The following is a 26581-nucleotide window of genomic DNA, read 5'->3' on the forward strand; positions in this document are numbered from 1 at the left end:
CAGCAGGAACGATTTATTTTTCTCTCTGTGAGCACTTTAGGCGTATTTCTCTCCTCTCTTCGCTGAATCTTCTTTCTTACCCGGTGCAAGCTTTGAATCCAGTGCGGGAATCTTAGAAACGCCGGTGTCGTGACATCCACCAAAGCCGGGAGGAAGTTGCGGTCAACAATGCACATTGTTTCCTGTAAGTGACGAATGTGCGGTAATGACCTTTTTCGTAATAATGGAAACAGGAATGCTGTTGGGACAAGTTTTTTCTTATGCCAAAGGACTCTCTCGTAGAGCATATATAGTGTATGACTCATGAGGAACATAAATAGTGCAACAAGTTACCAGGAATACGTGTACGTTTTACAAAGGAATTGGTCAAAATGTTTTTCACTTAGAAAATTTTTTATCTACCTTGTTAGCCACATATTCCTCAATGGAAACATGCCTGTGAATTTATTTTTGTTTAGAACGACAAGCCCAAAGGCGAGATCATTTAAATAAGTGTAGGTTGGAGCAGCGTAGCATTCGCTTCCTCAGTTGGGCGAATGCAACTCATCTCCTGTCAAAGACAGCGCGTTTTGCATGCTGATACATATTCTATGCATAAGCCTCCCTAATCTGCTGAAGCATTTCACCTGCATTTCTGTTGTGTCCGCTAAGTGGAATCTATTCAAATTTCAATTTTGTACTTATTTTAAGTTGAGAGTGAGATGTTGCACATGCTAATTACAAGGGTGCAGACTTCCTTTCATGCTGTGGTCCATCGCATGTTGTCCCTGGGCTGAATCCGGCCTCGTCTGTATGGCGATATAGAATAAGTCGATGTAAATGAGGTATAATTGGCTGTTATATAGTTTTGCACGCTGTATGCATGCGTCTTGCTGCACCAGCCATAGAGGAAGGCCCGCAAACGCGACCGTTCACAGAGTGTGTTGGTTTCCACAGCGTCTCGCGATGGGACACTCACAGCCTGGAGCCGACATGGCTGGAAGGACATTTCGCTGGCAGGCGAGATTGACCGGAAAGTGAGCAGCACACGCTATAGTAGAAGCTTACTTGTACTGAAACTTGTAAAAAGCACTGGACTTGGTAACTATAGGCAGTGCAGTTATATGTCGCTCTCCATATGCGCCGACGTGACCAATGTTCACGCGTTGGCCCGGTATATAGTACGTAAATGCAGATTTCGAACGCATTTAGCAGAAAAGTGCCGCTCAGTAATTTATCTGAACTTGCTTGTTCATGGTCTCAGGCTCAATTTTGTATATGCGTCTCTCTGCTAACGACTTTAGCCATGTGGCACAGTTCTAACTAGCATCGTGAGTTTTCCTGTCGTTTGGCCTCATTTACCATATCTTCCTGAGCTATTACAACGGCAGCTGTGGCGGGATCTCGGGGAAAGGCAACTGTCGGCTTTACCATCTTCCCCGATCACCCTCTCCTATAGGCTGACCTCGTTTACTGTTGCCACCAGTATCAATCTTCACTTCCTTCTTGTCGAAGCAGCTCTCACCTGTCCATGACGCGGTCACACTGTCTTTTTATTCCTTCTTGATCCACTTTACTGCAATGGCCGCGGCCGGCACGCTTGAGTATCTTGTTTTGCTTTGTTACATAATGTCTCGCTAACCGAAAACCACAGGGTGATTGGACGTGAGTCTGGTTATATGCTGCCTGTCCCTTTCCTGCCTTGTTCGCGCTCTCTTGGCCTTATGAACTGTGCACCGTAGACACCTATTTATATGCGCCGAATAAAGTCAGCGTGCACTGCAGTTCTGTGACCATCATTTAGCAGAAAGGCTATCTTTGGGTTGGCTTTTCCCCCTGCATTACCTGGCGCCGCTGTGGTGTGGTAAATGCAGTTACACCGCCCCGACTGTTCGACATTGCTCACAGTTCTTACAAGGGGTGAAACGTGTCGCTCTGAAAGAAAAGTGCAGAAAAAACGAACCGAAGAAAAAAAAAAGCAATCGCCAAGGAGAGGGCACTGTTGAGAATCTCGCATTTGGTCGTATTATATAGGCGTGCCGGATACGTGGCGGTGGTACCTCTGTGTCCACGCCAGAGAAGATCTGCGAACAGGTGGCAGTAGAAATTTACAGGCTACACCCACCTGTATACGAACGTTAGTACAAACACCAGTAGGCGAAAGTACGTAGGATACGAAGATCTCTCGTCAGACGCCATGGCGATATATGCATTCATCCGCTGGCTTGTACCTTACAGTTTCGCTGTATGTCTGGGCGTTAAACTCCAATGGAAAGTGAATTTAGGCTCTTCACGGCCCATCACGTGTTCAACGACAACAGACAAACGAAGATACACATTTGTCTTTTTTTTTTTTACCAGGGATACTTCCAGAAGGCGCAGATGATGATACACTCACAAAGTTATATATACGTCCCTTTATTACGTAATCTCGCTCTCTCTCTCGCTTTGCGGCCGAGTGGAGCTCGGCTGCCGCCTTCAGGTGCAGGCTGGCCCGGAAAAGGCCACAAAGGGTGCGCGACGCATGCTCCAGAAGCCAAGCCGACCGTGGCCGTGGGAACGCAGGTCTCCTCCACTCGCCGAGATGGCACGACTCGATCGCTGCTCGGCTCTTCACGCAGCAGGCTCTGTCTGGGTCGCTTAACTATACGCTTGGTTGCCTGCTTCGCCGCGTAGACCTCTCATTTCTATCTTTTTTACGCGCCAGCATTTGCTATTTCATCCTCCCTCGAACCTCGGAGATCCATGCCTCATATTCGCTTCGTTTTCCTGTTCCTAATGCTTGTTCCTTCTTTATCTATCACTTTCGAAAGCAGCCTCGTTTCTTATTTTCGCAGCGAAAGTGTTATTTCTTTGCGAGCGTTCATGTTTCGTCAAGTCTGTCTTTTCTTTTGCTTCTGCTGCGCGAAGTGTTGTTAGTCGAGCATCGCCAGTTTCTTCACTGCTCGGAGCTTTTCCATTGCAGGTGTTTTAATAAATCTGTACGTTTAAGGTTCTTTAGTTGCGTGATGCGATTACCGCTGGCAATACCAAAAACCAGGCAACGTCGCTCAGGTGAGTTGAAAGATCTTTTTTGGTACTTGACACTTAATTTTCGTTCTTATTTTTTTCACCTTCGCTTCTTTCTCCCTACATCGTCAGCTCTCGCGTTGTTGCGATGGCAGTTTCATCTTTCTGCTTTTCATCCTTTGAGGCACAACGATTTTACACTCTACCATTGAACCGAGTGAGGGGAGCACAGGAAAAGAAATAGGAAAAAAACAGGACCTCTTTTTAGACGCTAAAGAAGAAGCCGTTAGATGGGAGGGCTCGAACCAAGGTTAAGGTCTAGGCGTCTTGAAGGAGAAAGCAGATCGGCGTCCATTGTACCGCCTTCTTTTCGCCCCGCGCAAAGCCGCTCTTCTTTCAAGGCACCGCGCAGTGTTTACCCTTACCTGCTTTTCCGTCCGTGTTCCCGATTTCCTTCTTGCTTCTTTATCGCTCCCCTGGCCGACAAGGGGATGTCGGGCGATCCCCGGCTGGGAAAGGGTTGCGATTTCGGGCGCGCCACGCCGAGTCGGCGGCGTGTTGCATCACCACCACCTGCCCCCGTCTTCTTGCTCGACGGGGGCACGAAGGGGACGGGGAGCACATCCTCCCGTGTCCCACCAGCGCCGATCCCCCGAGCTTTGCCGCACAAGACGTCGTTGCCCGATACCCTTCGCCGCTTCCCGACGGCGCAAGAAAGCGGCCGCATTGAGGCAACCTATACTCCGCCTCCTTGATGCTCACAGACCCTCGGGGGACTTTCTATGATGAGAGAGGAGGACGGTGGTCCTTGGGAGGCCTTTATCTCTTCCGGGGGGGGAGGGAGTAGCAAGAAGGGGGGGGGGGGCTTGCTTCTTGCACGCCGCCAGAGCGAAGGGGCTTGTTGCTTGTGTCGCTTCTTGCGTGTGTCCCTTGTGTAAATCATATACGAGGTAAGGGGAGAGTGGCGCGCAGCTTTGCTGTTTTTCTTTCCCCCCCGTACTTTGGGCCGTTCTTCTGAAGCTCTTTGGATCTCGCGCACCGATTGTGCGTCGGTGCACGCGAGTCCTGTTCCTGACGGCGCGCCCTGTGCACATCGCGGCGTAACGACGTGGCACCGCGACACTGCGACGGGGCACGAAGAAGTACAGGCAATGGGGAAAAAAAAAAGTAAGAGTGGTGCGCATCAGATGCGGGCGCATTCGCTTACGCGCGCGTTGCATAACGTCCCGTCTGTTTGAATGCACTTTCTCTTCGTTTGTTTGTAAGCTTAGAGCTTACGCCGCGGGGAACGTCAGGTTCCGGGGACCGTCGAAGCACAAAGGATTGAAGGGCACCTCTATTTTTTTTTTTCCTTCTCGTACCTCTCTCGCTTCTCTCTCAACCGCGAGTTCGAGTCCACGTAGTGTTCGGAAAGTATGTACAGGCGTATGTATACCCTCTCCAACTCTGCGCGGAGTGGCCTTCCGTTTCTTGGCTGTCGTGAAGAGCTGTGAGGTAATGTGTTTGTCCTAAATGTATCGGCCTTCAACCGTACCAGCAGTGCTTTCATTTATTCCAGACATATCTTCAAAATAGAGACACCACGTAGCCTCACACTTGTCGTTTCACCAGGAAAAAATGACAACCACTTGAAATGTGCGGAATGTATACTAATCAGATTGTCAATGCACCATTCACATTATTTCACCTAAATCTCACAAATGGCAGGGTTACTAACTAGTCGTGTGTAGTATGCCTGTACTGAAGACCAAAATTTTAAATCATCCTCTGCTTTAACTGAACAACGTATTTTACTTTCGGGAGCCGGGGCGAAGAAGGTAAAGAATAGAGGAAAAAAGCAGGGCTGCTGTCGTGGAGTACACGTCACTTTTGGGGTCATACAATAAGTACGACAAAATTCGCGGAACCTGGAATAGCGCAATGATGTACCGGCGCTCACCTTCTTAAACGCACCTGTATGCCTTGGAGCAGGCGCGAGTTCTCGATTTGAAATTATGTAATCCGGTGGATGGGGGAGGGGGTGGGTCAGCATTTGAAGCACGAGATCCAAAAGCAAGATTCAGTGTGAAGAATGGTTGAGGCACGCAGAGGAGACCAGCGAAAGTTCCAGGTACTTGTATTGCTGGGTGGAGAAGAAAAAAAAAAAAAAGACACGGTGGCTTGGAAGAAAATGCGTATGTCAAAATGGAGCATGGGATTGCCAAGTTATCTCGAAACAGAAGGCAAGTGATTCTGAGAAGATTTTCTGGTGATCTATAATGCAGAATAATCGAAGATTAGGGATTTACAGGACGACAAAAGGAGACGTTTAAAAATGCGTCTAGAAGGTAATTAAACAACAGCGATTTAACTGGTGTCAAAGGAGATAAATACTATCGCTCCTTGTTTGGAACAAGTATTTCGTCGCGAAATCGCGTCCATAGTGCGCGCGTATTATTCTACTTCAAGTGTAGCGTGACTATGTACTGCTTGTGGTGTTTACAAATAAATTAACATACTTTTAGTTTAGCTGCGTCAGCAGTTAACGCGTCTTTTGCACCATTCCTGCCGCACCCACATCCTTGCTCGTTCCATCTGCAGTCTCCACAAACTGCTAAACTATTTTTTCCTATTGCTGCAGACAAACTAATTGGGATGGCGAAGTTAAACCTTGAACAGATATGCACAGGGTCCATGGACAGACTGAAGGTATAACTTTCAGAAATACCTTGTCAAAGTTAGTTGTAGCAAAACAATGGTCGACATTCCACAAGTCTTGCCAGTGAAAAACTTGAACAGATGGTAGATGCCTGCCAACCGTTTTTTCACGTATGATACGTGAGGGCTCCATGAGTCCCTGTGGACTATGACACCTCGAAACTTGTAAGATCGGACATATGGTATTTTTTGGCCATTTATCATTATGCTGCAGTTTCTCATGGGTTTGCGCGTAAATGGCACTAATGCCCATTTCTCGGCGGAAACTTCCAGGTCTCGATTACGGAGGTAGATGGCAGTTTGGGTGGCGGCTCTCTGAATTCTCGCTCGCAACTGTAGGCGTGCTACTGCAGACATCCATATGCAGATGTCATCCACGTACATTGATAGCTTGAGTGTGCTTGGCACGTGCTTAAGGAGAGCAATTAGGGTTAGATTAAATAACACAGGGCTATGTACGCCGCCCTGGGGGACGCCGCGGTATAATGTAGATAAGTATGGCCTTCCTCGGTGCTTACAAAGAAAGGATCGTATGGAGAGATAGCTGTGTATCCATTGAAACATCCGACCACCCACTCCTACCTCTTCGAGAGCAGAGAGGATGGCTTGATGCGTAACGTTGTCATACGCCGTCATATCGGCAATGAACGGGCCGATCAAGCTGCCCGTTCAGCCCATACTGAGGGCCACCACGTACCAATGCCACTTTCTAGAACTGATGCAGCACGGAAGCTCTGCTTGCTTGCTCGCCAGTGCACCACGTCGCAATGGAATGAGTCACATTTCAGGAATTTCCCGACTATACTCCCTTGATCCCACATTAAGCCTTCGAGTCCCATCAAAGCTTCGCCGTGGATACTCCACGCTTTTGTATCGACGGTGGTTGGGCGTTGCTTTTATCAAAGCCTATGCATTCCGCATAGGGATGGCCGACACCGCAACCTGTGACCATTGCGGCCACGAAGAGTCCACTGGCCATATTTTGTGCGACTGCCCGCAGTACAGCCCACAGCGGGAATCCCTTCGCCACGAACTCAACCAGCTGGACGATCGACCACTATCGGAAGAAGGAATTCTGCACCACCGACAGGACCTAACGTCACAGAAGAAGACCGTGCAAGCTCTACTGCGCTTCTTGCAATCTACCCGCCTTTGTGAACGTCTCTAACAGGAACGTCCTTCGTGTGTGTCCCTCTGTGCGTACATTTTTAAAATTTTTATTATTAAAAAATTTAGTCCTTTCCTCTCTGTCCTCTTTCTAACCCCTATCTCCCAACCCCAGTGTAAGGTATACCAAACCAGAGACCTCTGGTTAACCTCCCTGCCTTCCCTCTTCATCTCTCGGTCTCTCTCTCTTGTCAAAATTAGGACGTCCCGTAATAATTACTGAAGTTGAAATAATTTTCTTCCGAGTGGCTTCGTACAGCATAGTATTGTGTTTGCCACTTCTCTACCATTACTGCAAACCAATGAACAAATGTGTCGGTGGAAACTTTGCAGACACCTATTTTGAACCCCTGTGAGGTCTGATACACGTATCTGAAATCGCTTCGTCCAATTCGATGTAATTATTATGACCAAAAATTATAACGAGGTGCGCAATGGCCCCTTCCGCAGCAGGCGCCGCTTTTCCGGAACACGTGACGTCAGAGACTAAGAATAAAAGTTCGCACTATTGTGCAGGGGTGTTCGAGCGGCGGCGCAAACTCGATCAGCAGTGTGGTTTATGACGACAGAGGTTCAAAAAATGTACTGATCATGTCGCGTGGAGCGCTGCTGTGATGTATATGCACGGGGTCGTCGGACGCTCGCAGCAAGTATAGCGGCTGACCTGGAAGGCGTAAAAGCGAAATATGGACGTTAACTGACACAGTATATGATGCGCGTTTTCTACAAGGTTGCGTACCCCCGCAAAAGATTTTTGTCTTTTTGTTCTTGTTGTTTTTACTTACTTTGACCTTGCTCATTTTTTTCTCTCCCTCTTTCTAATAGTTTTGAAAGCCTTAGAGCAACCTGTTTGTCGTTGCTAAGCCAACTATACTCTATGAAAACACACACACACACACACACACACACACACACACACACACACACACACACACACACACACACACACATATATATATATATATATATATATATAGGAATCATTAAGTATGTTTAGATGTTTAGCCATAAAGCGTAAACGGCGCATGTTCTCAGTGATTGGTGGCTGCATCGATCCACGAGCGAAATTTCGTTGCTCCCGATTGATGCCTGCGCTGCATGCAATCTTCCTAGAGACCGCATATTGCGGTTGAAGACTTTAAGGCACACCAACCCCCCTGGGAGAGCGTTGCAGTAAGTGCACGTAGCAGAGATTTGGCTGGCTATGTGCGTAGGTGTTTTTGTAGCTGTTTAATAAATATAGATGAAGTGGAATGGGGGCTACATTGGAGCCGGCTATCCCAAAACACATTTACGATGCAGAGACTACCATTTTCGCCATACAACATGCACTCACGTACCCCAAGCACACAAATCTGCCAAGTCTACAAACAAACAAACAAACAAACAAACAAACAAACAAACAAACAAACAAACAAACAAACAAACAAACAAACAAACAAACAAACAAACAAACAAACAAACAAACAAACAAACCAGCAAGTAAATACAGAAATAAACAAATAACAACAACAACAACAAGCTCAAATGTCAACAAGACAATAACTTAGGCACTTTCGCACGAAGAGCGAAGCATTGAAAGCGGTGGTAAGTTCTAGCGTTGCGCTGAGCCTCCTCAGACGGTGTTCTACCAATATGCGGTGGCGAAATGTCGGCGCAGCGCAGTACGCGAGGCGTCTTCTGCGGCGCATAGCCTTTCAGCCTCACACCGAGAGTTGTAGATAATTCCGCATGATTTTTCCTTTGCGCATGGCTTTCCCGCAAGAATTATAGCCCTGAATGACACAACCGCAGAAGTCAGCGCGCAGAGGCATGGTTAATCGACTGACGCAAAATGCAAGGCCGTTCGTGTAAGACGTCACCACGTGTAACCATGATACAGACGAATGAAATCATCCACAAAACTTTCTGACAGCAGCCAGGCTCTACGACACGTTCTCTGGCATTTCGACAAGCTTGACAAATAGAGAAATTTGAAAGATGCTCGGTGCATCTTTACAACTAACACATCACCTATCTATATATTTGAATGGTTATAGGAAGTCTTCGGTAAACTCGGCATCCGGAAGGGACACATCCCGTGCGACGACTCTGCGTCAAGGTTGGAACGAATTGAACGTCGGCGAGGGATACCGTAAACTTGTGGACGAATCTAATGAACTTGTTCCATCCATGGGTATCGTGGCAGACCCATACATTGAGTATCTTGATGTGCCCACAACAATGCATGGATTCTCGACGCTCATCGGCTTCAGTAAGGGACAGAATCACGTGGGCTGACTTTGTCATCGTGGAATAGAACCATGGCGAATTTTGTTATCGTTCTATAAAACCGCATGAGCTTTAGGAATTGTTCGAGATAATTGCAAATGAAGCCGTATTGTAGCCCTAATGAAGCCGGGGAAGTGGCCGGACGAGCTTTACAAGCCGATCGCTTTAGCCTGCTATACGTAAACCAATGAAAACATTAGTATTGGTGGGATTCGAATGACTCCTTGAAAGCACTGAATACGTTCGATATTTTACGACGGGATTTCGAGAATGCTGGTCTTACGTTTTGCGGGAGGGGGAAGGAGGTCACAGTGTTGCCGACTTGGGGACATATAATGTAGCGATTGTTTTCGCTCTGTTCTACTCCTTGCTCATCATCCATCACACACGACCGGTCGATCCTGGTGATGATGAAGAGGAACGTCGCTGGAACGATGTTGAAGTGCGAAATCGAAAGGAATTGGGACAGAATAAATGGCTACATTATTCCATCCTTGGGCTGCACTGCTGAGCGGGGAAGAAGTGACCGTCCGGTTGGTAAGCAAATTATACTGCGTCAGAAGATTGATCCTTGATGCGTTTGAAGACTGAAGGGTCTTCAAATGCATGAAGACCCTTCATGCATTTGAGGACAATTCATTTGAAGACATTTGAAGGGTCGTACGCGGCAGACGTGCGCGTAGATTGTGCAAGAAACGCTACGATAAATGTCCTCCCATCTGAAATCACTGACATTGTGAGAACAAGTGCATACCCAGGACGACATGCGCATGATTCACCCTCTCCAAAATGCGTGCGGGGTTACCACGGTTACCACCCAAGTATACGGCTTCAAGGCCTCCAATGGCCAACAGCAGTGTGTGCCGCGTTTACATTAACGCGAAAATGAATGGCAGGGTATCTGAGCATCGTTAACGGAACAATGGTGTCTGTTATAAGGTACCACAGGTGATTTGTTTTCTTTATGCACCATGGACGAAACATGTTGCCGCACTGAGGTCTAAACTTAGCAGCCTCGCTCATATCCTTCGTGTTGTGGCAAGAGCTATAAATGGGGTCCCTCGGAAGACTTTTTGCTGAAGTTGTACCAAGCACTTTTCATGGGGTATTATGCATGCGGTACAGCATGCTGGCAGCTGCAAGGTACGCGCACGCTAGGTAGCACTTAAAGGGACACTATAGCGAAACAATAAATCAGTTTAGACTAATAAAGCATTGTTTGCGAACCCCGCAGGCAGTCATTTCAAAATAATAGTTTGATTATTAGATGAGGAAATGAAGGTCGAAGTATCAGTATTTGAATTTCGCGCCTAAACCCCGACGCCAGTACGTCAGTGTGACGTCAGGGATGCCAAAGTATGTGTTGGCATTTGGGCCGCGTTGGCTGAGTAAAGGTTCCCGAAACTTGCCATGTTTAATATTTGTTTCCTTTAGAACACAATGTAGTCAATCTATACGGCTATATAATTAAGTAGGCCCTAGAACATGCCATCAAAATCCATGACGTCACAGCGACCAGGTGCGGGAACTTCAAGGACGCGTCGCCGCCGCTCTTTCGTTCTTGCGCTTTTTCTGGCTTACCAAGCGTCTTATAGTGGTAAGAGTTGTGTTTTGGTGTCGTAGAGAGGTAATTTACTGATACAGAAAAAATAATTTTTCTGTTTAGTGTCTCTTTAAGGCTGAGCCCTGAGCCCACGCTCAGGTTATATATATATATATATATATATATATATATATATATATATATATATATATATATATATATATATATATATATATATAATACAAAGACACCAAGGACAACATAGCTAGGCAAATTACTTGTACTTACTAATTGAATTAAAGAAATGAGAATTTAATGACAATGAAAAGTGGATGAAAAAAACTTGCCGCCGTTGGGGCAAGATCCCACGTCTTCACATTACGCTCGTGCTGCTCTCACTAACTGAGCTACCGCGTCGCCGTTTTACCATCCACTTTCTTGGGTATTTATGCTATTACTACTAGAAACAACCTTGGGAGTGCTAGCCAGCGCCACCATTCACAAGCCTTGGCGGCGGGATATATATATATATATATATATATATATATATATATATATATATATATATATATATATATATATATATATATATATATATATATATATATATATATATATATATATATATATATATATATATATATATCCTCCCGTTGGTATTACCCAAAGACCATGCACAGTGAGTGTTGTCTGAACCTTTGATGCGGCTTCCGAACCCTGGAATTTCGAAGACCCGATGTGTTTTGTCTCATAGCGTCAAATACCTTTACATTTCGAGCGTGTATACGGATGGTTCTGTGCACGTATAGTATGCCGATAGCTCCGTAACATCACCTACCTCTACGGTGGCATTTATCAACCCTCAGCTGGTCATTGTTCGGCGGCTCAAGCTAAGCATTATGTTCAAAATAACTACCGCAAAACTTGTTGCAACCCGAAAGGCAGGTCATTTTCTCACCGGGGGCTGCCTCGCACGTGGACGCACTCCCGCTATAAGTCAGCTTTGCAAACTACATTGTTTCGGTCATCGGAGAGGACTGGTATTGTGACTTAGCTCTAGAAATTACAGAGCTCCTCGTGACCACAATGTAATCTTCCGATGGATGCATGTGCACTGTGGCACCGTCGGAAATAAGCAAGCAGACGCTGAAACATAGACGGCCTTGAATTACATCCTCTGACGCCCATATTGCGTTTTAGCGCCTAGATGCGAAGGCACTGCTCCCTTGCGTCGTGCGAAACTTGCGTTTGACCACTGGACCCAACAACCCAGAAGCCACAGTGGTTTGCACGTATGCATGCAGGATATCATTTACACCTACACGTATATGGTCCCTAAATGAAATCCTGCGTGCATATTTAGCTCAACCAGATGCAGACGAGTACTGTGCACAGGATTTGTGCACAGAGATTCACCTTGGTGTTGCGTTCATGAGGCGTTATGCGCACTTGACTGGTCGTAGGGACATTGGTCTAAGTTATAGATGTTTTCATCGGGCGACGAGGAAAGGGCGCTCGGAGCCTTTCCTTCTCTCTGGCTTGCGCGAGCCGGCGCGGCGTTGCTTGACTTTGTTGCCGTCGCGTACAGCGGAACGATTTCGAGCCGTTTTAGCTCATTCTGCGAGATATTTAGCGACGTCAGTTCGTACATGGTCGTCGGGGAACCACTGTGTAGCCTTTCGGTGCAGCAGTAACGATATACAGTCAGCAGAAATTTCTATGGGCTGCGCAAGCATGCGATATGGGCCTCACCAGCCGCGGTCAGTATGTACTTGTGAACTATTTTGCCTGTATCGGTTGGTATATACTCGACGAAATGCAGCGTCGTCTCTATAATTTTCAACGCGAATTGGAAAATATTCTCACATCTGTTCGCTTGCCGTAGGAACTAAAACATAAGAGTGATCGTGCGCGGCCAACCCAATGCAACCCCAAATCGTCTAAACGCCAATCTGCACAAAATATTTGCGTAAGCGACTGGCATAATTCGCACGCATATAGTCTAGAATAGACTTGAAATCACTGTGATATATCTCTATGTAAGCGTGGCTCAGCGCAGCGATCACTGCGGTTGCTAAACCAGCATGATGCATATAAGAGCTTGTTGGTTCGGCATTGCCTTTCTGCCCTGTGGAGGAGGGGGGAGGAGGGAAGAGAAAAGTATAAGGCAGGGAGGTTAACCAGAATAACGTCCGGTTGGCTACCCTACACCGGGGGAATAGAAAAGGGGAAAACAAAGATCACAGGGAGAGAGAGGAGGGAAGGAAAGAAGGAAATTGCGGCGAGTTCGCTGACGCGTGTGGTCTTACAGAAATTGCATTAAAGGTCACAGATGGTCGCACACAAACCCGTCGTCCTTAAGAAACACAAAAGCGCCTTCACCGCTTTATGGGCCGACGGGCGATGGGGACGGTGTTCCAGCAGCACTTGCACAGAAAGCGCCCTATTGAATCGCTAATATCGAAAGGGGATCGTATAAAAAGAATGCAACGGCTAATTGTGAGCAAACAATTTTCGTAAAATCAGGCTTTATCCCTTTGCGGCTTGTAAAGTAGGGAACACATACGCAGTGCCTTGAGTGACCAATCGACCGATTTGTTCACCCATGTCTGCGGAAAAAGAAAAAGAAAAGCACGGGCTAGGAAAAAGCACGCACGGTCATGCCGTATGCTCGGGCCGTGAGATATAGGAGGAAAATATCTATAACCCAGCCTCTATACTTCTGCTTCGGATGCTCGCGCTGTCCGCAACCAGCCACTCGACCGCCTAACAGGTGTGATTCACACAACGGTGAAGTGTTATCACTAACCAAAGCTTTCTTTATTCGTCGTCGGAAATCGCCTCCAACAAACGAGGTAGTCGCGCCATGTATCTACGCATCACAACGGGAACGCTCGTGAAAGTATGCACCAGAACGGTACCCACGCTGATACGCGATCTTCGCGTGTGTTTCTTAACTACTCCTTGCTGCTTAACCACAGATTAGAATGAGAGTGAGAATGTCGCGTAAAGGCCCCGTTCGTGAAACTAATATTTAGATGTACACAACTAAATCTCCGAGGCTGACTCTATAAAACGCGCGCGCACACATGGCGCTGGGTGCTGCGTCCGCCTCAGTAATGCTGCAGAAACTCCGGCCATACCTCATCATCATCTCTCACAGAACCGTTTCCGGCGTAGAAGACGCCACGCCATACTAAACAGTCCGCCGCGAGCTCGAAAACAGCCACCATGCGGAAACAGGGCCCGGGTGTACACACCTGACAACATGGAGCTCTCGCCCATGTGAGCATGCTGATTGTTCATAGATGGCGCGACTATCTACGTAATATGGCGGCACCCTTGAAAAAAAAAATGAAAAGGGCGATAAATACTGCAAAGGGCACATGGGGCGCCTGGGGCGCTAACGCACATCTGGTCTATCTGGTCTGTCTGCGACTTTTACGCAGTTCTAAACATTGCGATATACTGTACGTTCCTTTGCTAGTGCTTCGCTGCGCGGCAGAGGTACGGAGGTGGCTGTATGCAAGTTAAAAATTTTTAAAATTCAAAATAATATATATATTCAGCATTTTTAGCTTGATTCTACTCTGCATTATTTACAATATCCGTGCTTGTCTGCCAGCGTTTCGAAGATGAATTTAAGCCAGGCGCTGCCACCAGGCTGTTATTGACTTCTTCGTGCAGTGAGCATGGTGCGTGGCCGAAATTCCCTTCAGAAATGCTTCTTTTGGAAACTGCACCTGTTGATTATCATGTCAGTTACTTCCGACGAAACACAGGTATCCATGTTACCAGATGTGAATGAAAACGACGTGAAATTAAATTGTTTCGGAGCGAAATACGCACGCCGTTGCATGTAACAATGAAAAAGAAAGCGTCTTAAAAAATATACTAAAAAATCATTATAAATATTTCCTTTTGTCCATTTCATAGGCTGACCTGCATATGGGATGCATGATTATTAAGCTAGCACTCAAGAATATTCGGAGAAATACCCATGTCAAACCTTTGCAGTGCTTGCACCCTCTGCATCCACCGCGACGACGACGACGATGACGACGATGATGATGATGATGATGATCATGATGCGCTTTATTCGCGAACTTACAGCGCCTATGGCGCTCCATGCTCAACGCGAGGTCGCAGATTGCCACTGTTCGGGCGTTTTCTCCGACGGCAAGCCCGTCACCGTGAATTATATACGCACGTGTTACAGTATTCAGAACGACAGGACATTTACATAAAGCTCTCCACGGGTAAATGTAGTTTACTAGCCTACTTATCTGGTCATTTATGTAGCCAAACGCTGGCGGCTAAAATTACGGTTTGTTTTCAGACCTAAATATGTAAATGTCTTGACATGAACTTGCCCTGCAGAGTTGTTTAAAAGACATATTTTCTCTTGCACCCAAATAATGCCACCAGAAAAATAAAAAGACGGCTCTCGTAAGGTACTGCTTTCCGTTTTTTTTTTCACGTTTGCATGGCTCTCACAGAGCACGCTGTTAGTTATTACAGAGGCAAAGGTTTTGCCATTAATTTTACCTAACATCATTACTTTGGATTCTCCCTCTCCTTTATTTTCTTCCCTTAAAGCCCTTCCCCTGCGTAGGGTAGCAAACCGGATGTGCGTCTGGTTGATCTCCCTACCTTTCCTTCTTTTCTTTTCATCCTCCTCCTCCTCCATTTATATATATATATATATATATATATATATATATATATATATATATATATATATATATATATATATATATATATATATATATATATATATATATAGAGAGAGAGAGAGAGAGAGAGAGAGAGAGAGAGAGAGAGAAAATCTAGGTGACCCATTTCTGCTTTACGACGTGGGGTCAAATCTTATACTTCCGGGACTTCGTGGATGTGTTGGCAATTGAACGATGGCTGTAGTATGTCTTGAAATCGAGAATAAAGTTTAACCTGATCAGTAATCTGAAGCTTTAAATCGAATTATTAACAGAATAATCAAATTTGTGGACTTCAGACCAGCTGCTGTTCACATCCCATGCTCCTGAACAGAATGTACCCAACCAGTTACAACAAAGAATGCAAGCAAGGTGCCCAACACCCTCTACCACATAGTATGGGAATGTGACAGCACCGGCGTGCATCCCATCAGGGAACCAACCGTCGACCAGTGGGAGGCCCGGCTGACCTGCAGCTCCAACCCTGAGGACCAGGTGAACCTAGTGGACAGGGTGCGGACCAGAGTCCGCGGCCTGAGGACGCTACCCGCCTAGGGCGAAGATGGCGCCATTGCTCCTTTGATCAATAATGTCTATTACTACTACTGCACTACTACGTGCGGGATGTACAAAAATAAAGAAAGCTCTTAATTTATGTACATGAACTTTCCAGAAAAAAGAAGTTCCTGGCTCTCCCGCAATCGAGAGTAGATGTAAGCATGAAATGGCAACAGGCAAAGCAGATTGGTTGGAGATGATACTGGCCACGATCTTAAAATGAGTGTAGTACATGTTTGCAACGGCCCACACCGCCACACTACACTGCACCACACCATATTGTGCGCTGGTCCATATGCACGCTGCCCAGCTAGAAAACCGGCTGAAGACGGCAGCACGACAGGCAGCGAAAGACGCCAGGGAGACAGAGCGCACTGCCCAGCTACAAGAAGAAAATCGCCTGAAGGAGGTGCCACGCAGCGTGGCGCCATCTCTCGAAGCAAAGCAAAACACGCGCCGCGGAACTCACGGACAGTTGGCCTTCAAGGCAGGCAACTCTGTCTCAGCGCCAAAAGATGACAATCAAGTGTATGGTGCCCTGTATCTGCCTTTTGAACGTCGCTATTAGAAATGACAAATAAACCTTCAGCGTACTAGAAGTTACAGCTTGAGTGATAATGTGAAAAAAACATTTGGAAGAATTCTGAAGCAAAATTTTTTTGTAACTTCTTTGGGCAGTAATTTGCGTATGTAATTAGAGACCGCATATTTTTTAGTTCTGACTGGCTGCTGGACGATCTCGTTTTGTTCTTGCAACTTGCCCGGATAAGGGCTCTGGATTTTGACTCAAGGTCACTTGAAGATCGCCGACATCGGGAACTAAAAGCACTTCGTGCTTAAAAACAAAAAGAAGAAACAAACCGTACTATTTGAACTGCCACTTGTATTCAATATGTCAGCGCCACCTTGCATTAATAGACACATAAAGCGTATCCAGCTCACTCCGTCACAATAGAAGGTCCTACTGCGAAATCAAATAAGCTTGTCAACGTTCTCAGTCTGGTGTAGAGTTCCTTCGCTTATTAACAGTCATGCCAGCTGCACAGAAGAGACGCTTGCATTATGCGAAATTTACCTTTCGCTTACTCGAAGTGCAGCGCACATCAGTTGAGTCTGTCCTGAAAGACCCAAAGGCGTAATCTTAGCCGGAACGCATTGAAGCTCACTCTGTCGTTCCATTCTTTGCTTTTAAACAAGCGAAGTGGGGCCGTCAGTGCCGATGCTTACTCGATTTACCTCATGGAACCTCAACAGATTAATCGCGAATAAATCATTATTCTATTAATAGGAAAGTAAATAGATATATCGCCTGGCCATAGCTTCTATTGAATTCAGCTGAATAAGGCGTGAAATATAGAGTTCAGATAATGTTTTCCGTTTCTCAATAGAAGAACTGCAGTAGTGTGCCTGTGTATTTTGATCAACTTTATAGTTTCTTTTTTTTTCTTTAGCAGCACGATGAAGTTGTCGCCGGACTTTTTGGCACCTTGCATATACAAAGACAGCTAATATAATTCTTGTCATTTAATTTCATTTAATTTTTTTTTACAGTTTAGGATTATTTTTGACTACAAAAGAAAACTGGGGCATTAAACGTTAGGATCGTGCAAAAGTGTATAGCTTGCAGCATCGATTTTTCTTTCTTGCCAGGAAATTTTCTTAGTTCTCGCTGGCTGTTCTCGACGAGATCGTAAGCGAGAGTAGCAGATAGTCGGCTCACGGCGGCGGCGGTTGTTCAGCGTGCCTGGCATATGCGTTTGAGGCTGGCGCAAAGACGTCATTAAAGCCATGAGCAGGCAGCGCAGGCTCATTTCGACCGCAATAAGACCTTGAGACCTCGGGCCGTAAGTGCGAGAGGCTGCGCTGCGAATACGTCTTGAAGCAGTGCACGTATTGTCCATTCAGGCAGCGAGCAGCAAAGGCGAAGAGCGCCGGACACTTTCCGCAGCTGAGCTGGAGTGCAGTGCGAGCAACCGCTGTGCAGGTGGAAGAAACCTGCCACCACAATTTATTCAGAATTTTTTTTTTTTGCTTTCTCCCCGAATGCGACGTTGGTACGACTGCAGTCGAAGCTGCCTCTTCAATGCGGCTTTATCTTCAGTCACGTGAGGCGCATTCATACCTGTCTGCGCTACAAAACTCGTCGCGCCGTGTCGGCAACGCAAGGGTCTCTTATGCACGTGTCCAGAATTGCCTCCTCCGAGGTGTACTCGCACCGCAATGTCCGTTCAGTAAAACGGCTCCGGTGATAGCGAGCAGTGAGTGAAGCGATGTGTTTCGAGTGTCATATTAGTTGTGAGCGCAAGTATAAGCTCACGCGTCAGCACCTGAGCTAATGCGCGAAATGTGTCATTGAGCAGTTTTCACTGTACTGCTTCCAACCGAGTCATTGGTGTCCCGAACGTCGGCACACGCACATGCCTTGTCGAGGGGGCGCAGCGAGGCTGTATAGCGACGAGTGCGAGCAGTGGGATCCCTCTGAAGTGGAGCGCGGTATAGCACCGTACGAATCGAAAAACAAGCGCTGAATGTAGAGCAGTTGAAAGCGCGGAACTGATAACATCGCGTTGATATATATATATATATATATATATATATATATATATATATATATATATATATATATATATATATATATATATATATATATATATAGAGAGAGAGAGAGAGAGAGAGAGAGAGAGAGAGAGAGAGAGAGAGAGCGGGCTTGTGAGTCGATGCTAACGAGTCGGTTGCGTCTGCTGCTTTCATCAATTCAGAACCATTGCCTTTCCCATTTCATTTACCTTCTTACATCGCTCTTATTGATTCTTCGTCGAAAGGAGCATTCTTCACATCATGAGCCAGTGTCACTATAGTGACACTGGCTCATGATGTGAAGAATGCTAAGAATGATGTGAAGAATGCCTAATGCCTATAGGCATTAGGCAAGAAAGTAGCTAACAGCGCTCGCGTCTTTAAGAACAAATGTCCGCGTGTTCTCGCTAACCATCCTTGGATCCACACACAGCTTAATTCTGCGGCGGCTGAAGTCATCACTGCGTATACTGAAGCGTCACGCGCCCTTCTGCAAGCGTTTGGTGCACCCGATAGAGTTTACTACAAAAATTAATGGATTTAACTCGGGCGCTATTGTCTACGGAAGCCCCATAATAAGGCGATTCAGCCAGCATGGGAACGATGGGCAATACATGAATTCGCCTCAATTTTGTTCTTTTGGTTTCAAACCGGTTTGTGACATTGCAAATTTTCAAGTAAATATTGCGTAATTCGCGATGATTGGGCATGGGGGCAGAGTCACAGCACTTCTGTGTTTAGAAATTAATTCATTCTTGAAAGGTTATAAATATAATGCGTAATAAATGACAGTACAAGGACGTATGGAGCCACAGGCACGAAGATTAGCCAAATCAATGTACTAGATCATTCGCGCAGTATCTGAACGGTCGCAGCGCGAGAGTTCCTTCTAGTAAATTTTATAGGAGATTTTATGGTTCGACTCCACTAGCGCGTTCAGACGCTGGAGCCTGCCCCTGGCGACGCTTGTTCGTCGTCGGTGGAGACCGGCCGACACGGTCAAGGCGCGCGTCCAAGGAGCGGCCCCCGAGGAGGGGCGACCTTGGCTCCCTCGGCGCGGGGTCGGCCGTTGACAGAGCTCGGGGCGCTTGATCCATTAGGGCGAGCTAGGCGCGCCGGATTAATGATAAGCGTCCGGCGGGCGCCTTCCTCGGCCGCATCACCTCGCTGCGCGCGCCGCGAAAGGGGATCGGCCGCCGGGCCCACGTGGGACGTGCCTAATCATCCCCCCCCCTCCCCTCTTCACTGTCTTGGACGTGGCTCCAAATGGATGGCGCCGTGATTACGGCTAAGTGGCGACGTCCCCCCCTCTTCTTCTCAGCAGCATCAGCATCAGTGGCAGCAGCATCAACAGCAGGCCGACGGGCGCCGTTTCACTCCTTCCATACAAAGGAGGCACCGTTTCGGAGGAGCCGTGCCTGCGCCATCCTTCCGGGTCCCGGACGGGCCAAGTCGGTGGCCACTCCGGGCTTGACCACTTGCACAGTGCTTCTGCAGGCCGCGGCAGAACAAGGCGAGGGACGCGTGATAGGGCGACCGGGCACTGTCGGAGGCACTACTGATTATCATAGCAGTCTTTGGTCACGATAACCGACCTCGTGTCATTTCGTGGCACCCACTTAATGTTCATATCGTAACGCAGCTTTATTTATTCTTTAATTAGTTATGCAAATGGGTGTAATAGCATACGCTGGAATCCTCAAGCGACCCTCAGCTCCTCCGGGTTTCCCCTGGTGCCGACCGCCGAGATTGAGTTGCCGGCATGAGCCGTGGACAATGTTCTTCTGCGGCGTCTGTTAAAGCAGACTGCCGTACCGTGAGTTTCGGTCATGACCGCGAGATTGAGCGGAGTCGCCGCCTGATGTACTACACACTGGTTGAACCAGGTATGGTGTGGCACGGCCGGACTGCAGTATGCGCAGCGCTCTTAGAAGCGCGTTTGTGCTCCACTTCCGAGGGTGAACTTTAGGACCTTTAATTAACGCCAAAGGCTGTAGTGCAGAAGCCCTATAAAGCTAGGCGCGCGGGCGAAAAATATACTGAGACTCATCACTAGAATTGCAAGCAGGGCGGGGTGGGGGGGGGTGGGGGAACTAAAGGAGGACAACTTAATCAGGGTCTCCCAAGCTTTCTTCATCAGTCATATTACTTACAAGGCACCGTACCTCAAATGGAGCAAAATCGAAAAGAACAAACTCGACACGCTCATCAGGTCCGGCGTCAAAAGAATACTCGGTATTACACAATCCGCTAGCACGGTAAGACTACTTGAACTCCGAATGAACAATATCACAGATGAATTAATTGAAGCGCAGTTTATTGCACAGATCTCTAGGCTTTCGTCAACTAAGCCGGGAATTAAGATTCATTATGAAGCTGGTCTATTCACTATACAGGCACCGCTCGACAGGCGCCCCCCGTCTAAATTAGCCCGGGAAGGTATAAAGGTTGAGTCTTTACCGAGGAGCATCCACCCAATATATAACCAAGGACGCAGAAGAGCGCGGGCTAGAACCATTCTTCGACGAATCGATCCTTACGGGACAGATACATTCTTCGTCGACGCCGCCAAATATTACACCGAAGACAGGTTTGCAATCTCGGTCGTTGACGCGTGCGGAACACTTATCAGCGCCGCGTCAATCTACACTAAACACAGGAATGAGGCGGAGGAAACCGCGATAGCCTTGACTCTTCAAGCCGCAAAGGACCCGACGACCATTTTCTCCGACTTGCGCCCGGCGGTCACGGCTTTCTCGCCCGCTCGAGTTTCTAAACACGCAGCCGGCATTGTCAACAGATCCTTTCGTATTACTACGGTAGAAGAAACTGGAGGTCATACCATAGCGTGGTTCCCGGCCCACGTGAACGATCTAACCAAGCCGGTTGCAACCCTAACGAGCGGGCCATCTGCCTGGCGCGTGAATTCACGAACCGCGCCCGAGCTAACGGTCCGGTCCGGCTCTCCCACAGGATTGCCCCTTCAAAGATAATCTTACCACGTTTCACGAAATTACGTCGCATTACAGACACAGCAGGAGGAAATTCCCTCCCTTTAGCCCGAAACTGAACAGGGCTCAGGCCGTTACTTTCAGACTCTTACAGACCAGGTCCTACCTCACCCCCAGTACGCTTAGTTGGATAGACCCGAACTTCCCGCAGTCGTGCTCCAAATTCGGTCACGCATGCTGCTCCTTCGACCACATGCTCTGGCTGTGCCCGTACAACGCGGGCTCCGACCTTCAATACAAGTCCAAGTGGGACGCATTGCTGAAGAGCTCGGATTTCCCTAACCAACTACAGGCCGTCCAGAGCGCCCGCGACGTCGCGGAGAGTCACCACCTCCCTGTCCCGTCGTGGGCGGAGCCACCAACTTGATTGGGGAGCCTTCGGTTCCCCCCAGTCAAGTTCTTCAGGACACTCTAACAAAGTCCTTGTGACTGTCACTGCACCACTTCGGCCGCGAGTGTGGATGGTGCCTCGCATCGTCTACTAGCCACTACGTGCTTCCATGCGCGCGCACGGGGAGATGAGGAAGCTGGCTGCCCATCAATTCTCAAGGCCGCTTGCACACTTGACACGTGTGCAAGTGTCCAAGTGTCAAGTATGCAAGTGGCCTACACTTCTTTAGGGATGTACTAGCAGCTGCACAAAGTGGCCCCTGCGTTTCCAACGTTGGTGGAGTGACACTCGTGAGGACGACGCGATGCGTAGGAAAGCACATGGAGTACCTCGTATATACGTGCATGGCAGTTCGCTCTGCTGCAGTGGGAGAGGGAGCAAACGTGCGCCGCAAGCTAGCCCACTTCCGCACTCTTGCATCACGCGTTATCCATTTCCTTCTCCATTCCCGGCGTCGCAAGCCACGATAGGAAGGTGAATGAGGGCTGGCCGGTGGAGACAGTGTCGCGGCCCGGCCAGCGTAAATCAAGGCTCGAGTTCCGCGGAGAGAGAGCGACGAATGCAATAACGGGATCTGGAAAGCTCAGCCCGGCTGCAGGCCTCAAATGTATCCTCCCCCTTCCCCCCAGTGCAGGGTAGCAAACCAGAATCTCATCCGGTTAACCTCCCTGTTTTTCCCATCCCGTTTATATATATCTCTCTCTTTAATGTATATGAAACAAAAACGATTAGTTATCACGCTACACACACACACATGTATACTTGTAGCTATTTATAAATTTTCGTGTTCCCTATAGTGTTCCCCATGTTCCCTTTAGGGATCCAGCTTCAAGAAATGAGCTCGATAATTAATTTTATCATGATTGAGAAAGTTTGTTGTCAGCAGTGGGCTTAATAAGTCCTTAGAAGACGTCAATAAATAAATAAATAAATAAATAAATAAATAAATAAATAAATAAATAAAATCGGAACGACATGATTGGCGCCCGCTAAATGACTCAATTGTATGGAAGGTGCGAACCAATGAAAGAAGACTGCCAGCAGGCTGGGCCGTACAGATGGCACTTCGACATGAAGACTAAAGTCACTAGAACTTAGCGCATATGTTGCCTTTCTCACTTGACTTTAAGATTATACACAGCCCAGGGCATTCACCTTCCCATCTGAAACAATATACAATGCCGAATATAGTGTCTTCAGTTCTCTGTAACAGTGCATGCGATTAATTAGTTATACAACTTGTTTACAAACGCCTTCTAATTTTTTTAAGGGAGGGAGGGGGGGGGGTAAAGGACGGGAGCATAACTTTTTTTATATCCATTAGCGGCTGAATAAATATTACAGAAAGTAATATTAGAGACAACGAGCTAGTTTATATGGCCGATTTTCGCTTAACCTTTGTGCTCACTTCGATAAAGAGCTTTTGGCCCAGCTACATAAAGCAGGGGACGAAACGCCTTCGAGTTCGTTACTTCGGTTAAGCGGGGTGAGTGATCGCGACCGGTGAATTCAACGTTCGGTCGCAGGACGCGGTTGTATTCAACGCCTGGAGGAAAGAAAGCCGGCTATAAAGCATTTAGAAAAAAAAATAATATAAACAAAACGACCATAAAAGAAAGATGAAGGTGGAGGGGGAAGGGTCCAAATCGAGCGAGGAGGAGGTCTTCGGCAGAAAGCGTGATGTCATTGACCCCCTAGGGGTGTCATTGGCAGTCCAGACTTGTCTTTGGATGCATCTGCGCCTTCAGTTGCGCAAGCGTTTCCCCATCGGGACCTGAGCGCTCCTTTTGTCTGACCGGTTGCAATTTTTTCACATCAACCCTATCCTCCGACCCCATCGGGCCTTCTCCCCGCGCTGATTTCTGTGCTCACCCTTTCCCTCTGTCCCTTTCGTCATTCTTGTTGTTCTCGGTCTTTTATGGGCGTTTGTTTAGGGGCTTCCTCCTCCGGTGGCGAAATAAAAAAGGAAAAGCGGGGGGGGGGGGCGGCTGAAGAGGGAGTTGGGGAAGAAGGAAGGCGCGCACCCGCGACCGGAGACGGGTGCGCGCGATCGCGGCCGGCAAGGCCCGGCGTCATTTGCGGCTCTTTGTTTCCTACGACCTTAGCTTTTTTTTTTTTCCTCTTCGCCGCTTGCAGGCTACAGAGGGATTCACAAGGCGCCCATCACACGTACCCCATATGCCGTTCATTCACCGCAGAGCGCGCGCTGGTGTCGCAACCCCCCGTGCCCGAAATCTCTCTCTCTCTCTCTGTGGATGTGGATGGATGCCTTAAGTGGTGTAAGGGCACGCCTGCGGTGGTCGGTACTCGGCTATGCCCTATGTTGCGAGAGACTCCGCAGGCAGCCCTTAATTTCGGGCTCGCTGTATACTGTCAGGCACGCCTGGTTGTGCCGCGTTATTTACGCTCGGTAACGTCGCTTTAGGTTTGGCGTGCTGTACGACCGCGTAACGCAAAGTCAAGTTGGAAGCAGTGGCACGATTTCTCGCTACTGTAGCGACGTTTTGAATGCGCGCTTTCGCAATAACTCGGTCGCTGTTGGAAGTATTTCACAGCACTATAGAGAGGCACTGTAGCTGAGCCTTCGCTTGTATAGTATACAACATATGCTCTGTTTCGGGCCGGGCATAATGCGGCGTGTGCGCGGTTTGTCTCCTCTGATTCCGGTCCGGTGCGTGGCGTACACACGCGTACACTTTGACTGCAGGCTGGATACAAAGGGGGCTACTCGCTAATCGTGCACACGGTGTGTAGAGATGGTTTCTCTGGCAACACACTTTTTGCGACGTGCAGGCTCTCGGTATGAGAAACGCCGCGAAAGTGATACGAGAGAGCCACACGTTCTTTTTCCCTCTTTCTTTCCTGTTTTTTTTTTCGTTTTGGTTTGCTTACTTATTTAGATCTTATATACTCTATAGCGCCGGATGATTGCGTGGACATGTGTTATCACACGTGACACCAATGACAGTTAGGAAAGAAAGAGAGAATTGTAAAAGCAAGGAGGTTGACCAGAATAAAAGGTTTCTAGTTTGCTGGAAAGAAATACGGAAAGAATAGCGGAGAAAGGAAAAAAAACTGCAAAAAGAGAAAAGAAAAACAAGAGGCCGGCGGGGAAGCGCGAGTATTAGGGCCCGTTTCAGTTAAATCTCTTACGCTAGAATTGTTCGTAAGCAAATTCTAACCCTTCCTGATGCTGGACATACTATTATTGAAGGTGGCCAGCCAATGACAAAGATCACTTAGGAACTAAAAGGTTTGTGGATTTGGTCCCAGATTCTCTTTAATAAGTTACTTGAGCGCAGGAACTTGTATATCTGCTACTGCATGGTTTAAAGACCGTATAGGCCAGCACTTCAGGGTTGTGTACACCAAACAATAATATGAAGAGAATGAAGTTTAATTAAAAGTTTGGGAGTGGCCTAAGCAGGAGTCAGGGTGAATGGTGCAGACCTTAAAATAAACAAACAAGAAAGTATGTCTACAGCACCATGGCGTTACTTACATCCAAACAGTTAGGTACACAAATTATGTGTATTGAAAAATAGAAGCACTGGCACTTTCCTTACATGCCAAACAAAGGAGCTACTGTTAGATAAATGCCCCAAGCGCTGGCATGTTTGTCCCGATAAAATATTATTTTTGTTGAAAAAGAAAATTAAACGTCATCTTGTTTTTCGAACCTTTCAATTTTCGCATGCTTTTTAGGAAGATACCTCCTGTCACGATGCATTAGGCCCGTTCTTAGCAATTGGACACGCTTACTAGGTCGCACTTTATTTCAAGATGCGGAATGCTGAGAAGGCGAAGGCCACTTCAGTAGCATTCAATCGTCGGGAGGCCACATCCTGCCAGCCACAACCTCATATGAGGAAGGAGTTAGTTCTAACAACATTGTATAAGACGGCCCATAAAAGAACGCTTGTCAGCCGTAATTTATGACTCGAAGATCATAACAATCTACATTACCCTCGAAGTGCCTCCTAGAGTTGGCAGTGCGTACGTGTCACCCAAAAGATGTGATGCGTATTAAAGTCTGCACTATGATTGAGCTCCCAGCCAGCGAACTTAACAGACGTTCAAACGCTGCAGTCAGAACTTGCTTTCTAGGCTTGGATGCTCAAGTCGAACGCGGATTTTTCGTAGTAGTTTTCGTTGCGCTGAAGAAGGCACTTGTAAGGTACCACGCCACGCATGGTGCGCTGATGCTGCTTCGCACAGAACACGACAACGGTCTGAACGCAAAAGCGGAACAACGCATTATGAAGAAATTTCTGACGAAGGAAGGCCTAAAACCGACTTAAATTCTTGTCAGGCTTCAAGCTCACCATGGTGATGAAATACAAAGCCTCAGTACAATACTAGAATGGTACAAACAATTTGGTGATGGCGTCAGTGGAACACGAAGCCGGATGAGGCATCTCTGCAAACATTGTCGTGATTTTCGAAAGCCGCCGGGAAGTGGAGAGCCTAATCCCTGAAAACCGCCGAATAACGTTTTGTCAGCTCACTAAACAGACGTGTCCTTCCCAGGAAACAGTCAACTCGACTTACTGAAAACTAACGGGCTTAACCTAAGAAGAAAACTTGTAAAACATTTGTAAAATAAGGTCACGCGCGCGTTACTATAGGACTTTCAAACAACGATCATTTATGATTACGTAAT

At 47.3% G+C, this 26581-nt stretch overlaps 1 long non-coding RNA gene across 1 annotated transcript in view; it reads left to right on the forward strand.

Annotated features, from left to right (window-relative positions):
* Positions 1-11: 11 nt before the first annotated feature.
* LOC135921933 (uncharacterized) overlaps positions 12-26581 on the forward strand; it is a 373935-nt gene continuing 347365 nt past the window's right edge. The window contains exon 1 of the long non-coding RNA XR_010570678.2: positions 12-184. This is a non-coding gene — a long non-coding RNA (uncharacterized lncRNA). The remainder of the gene's footprint in view (positions 185-26581) is intronic.

The sequence above is a fragment of the Dermacentor albipictus genome, chromosome 1, assembly GCF_038994185.2.
Source record: "Dermacentor albipictus isolate Rhodes 1998 colony chromosome 1, USDA_Dalb.pri_finalv2, whole genome shotgun sequence".
Lineage (NCBI taxonomy): Eukaryota > Metazoa > Arthropoda > Arachnida > Ixodida > Ixodidae > Dermacentor > Dermacentor albipictus.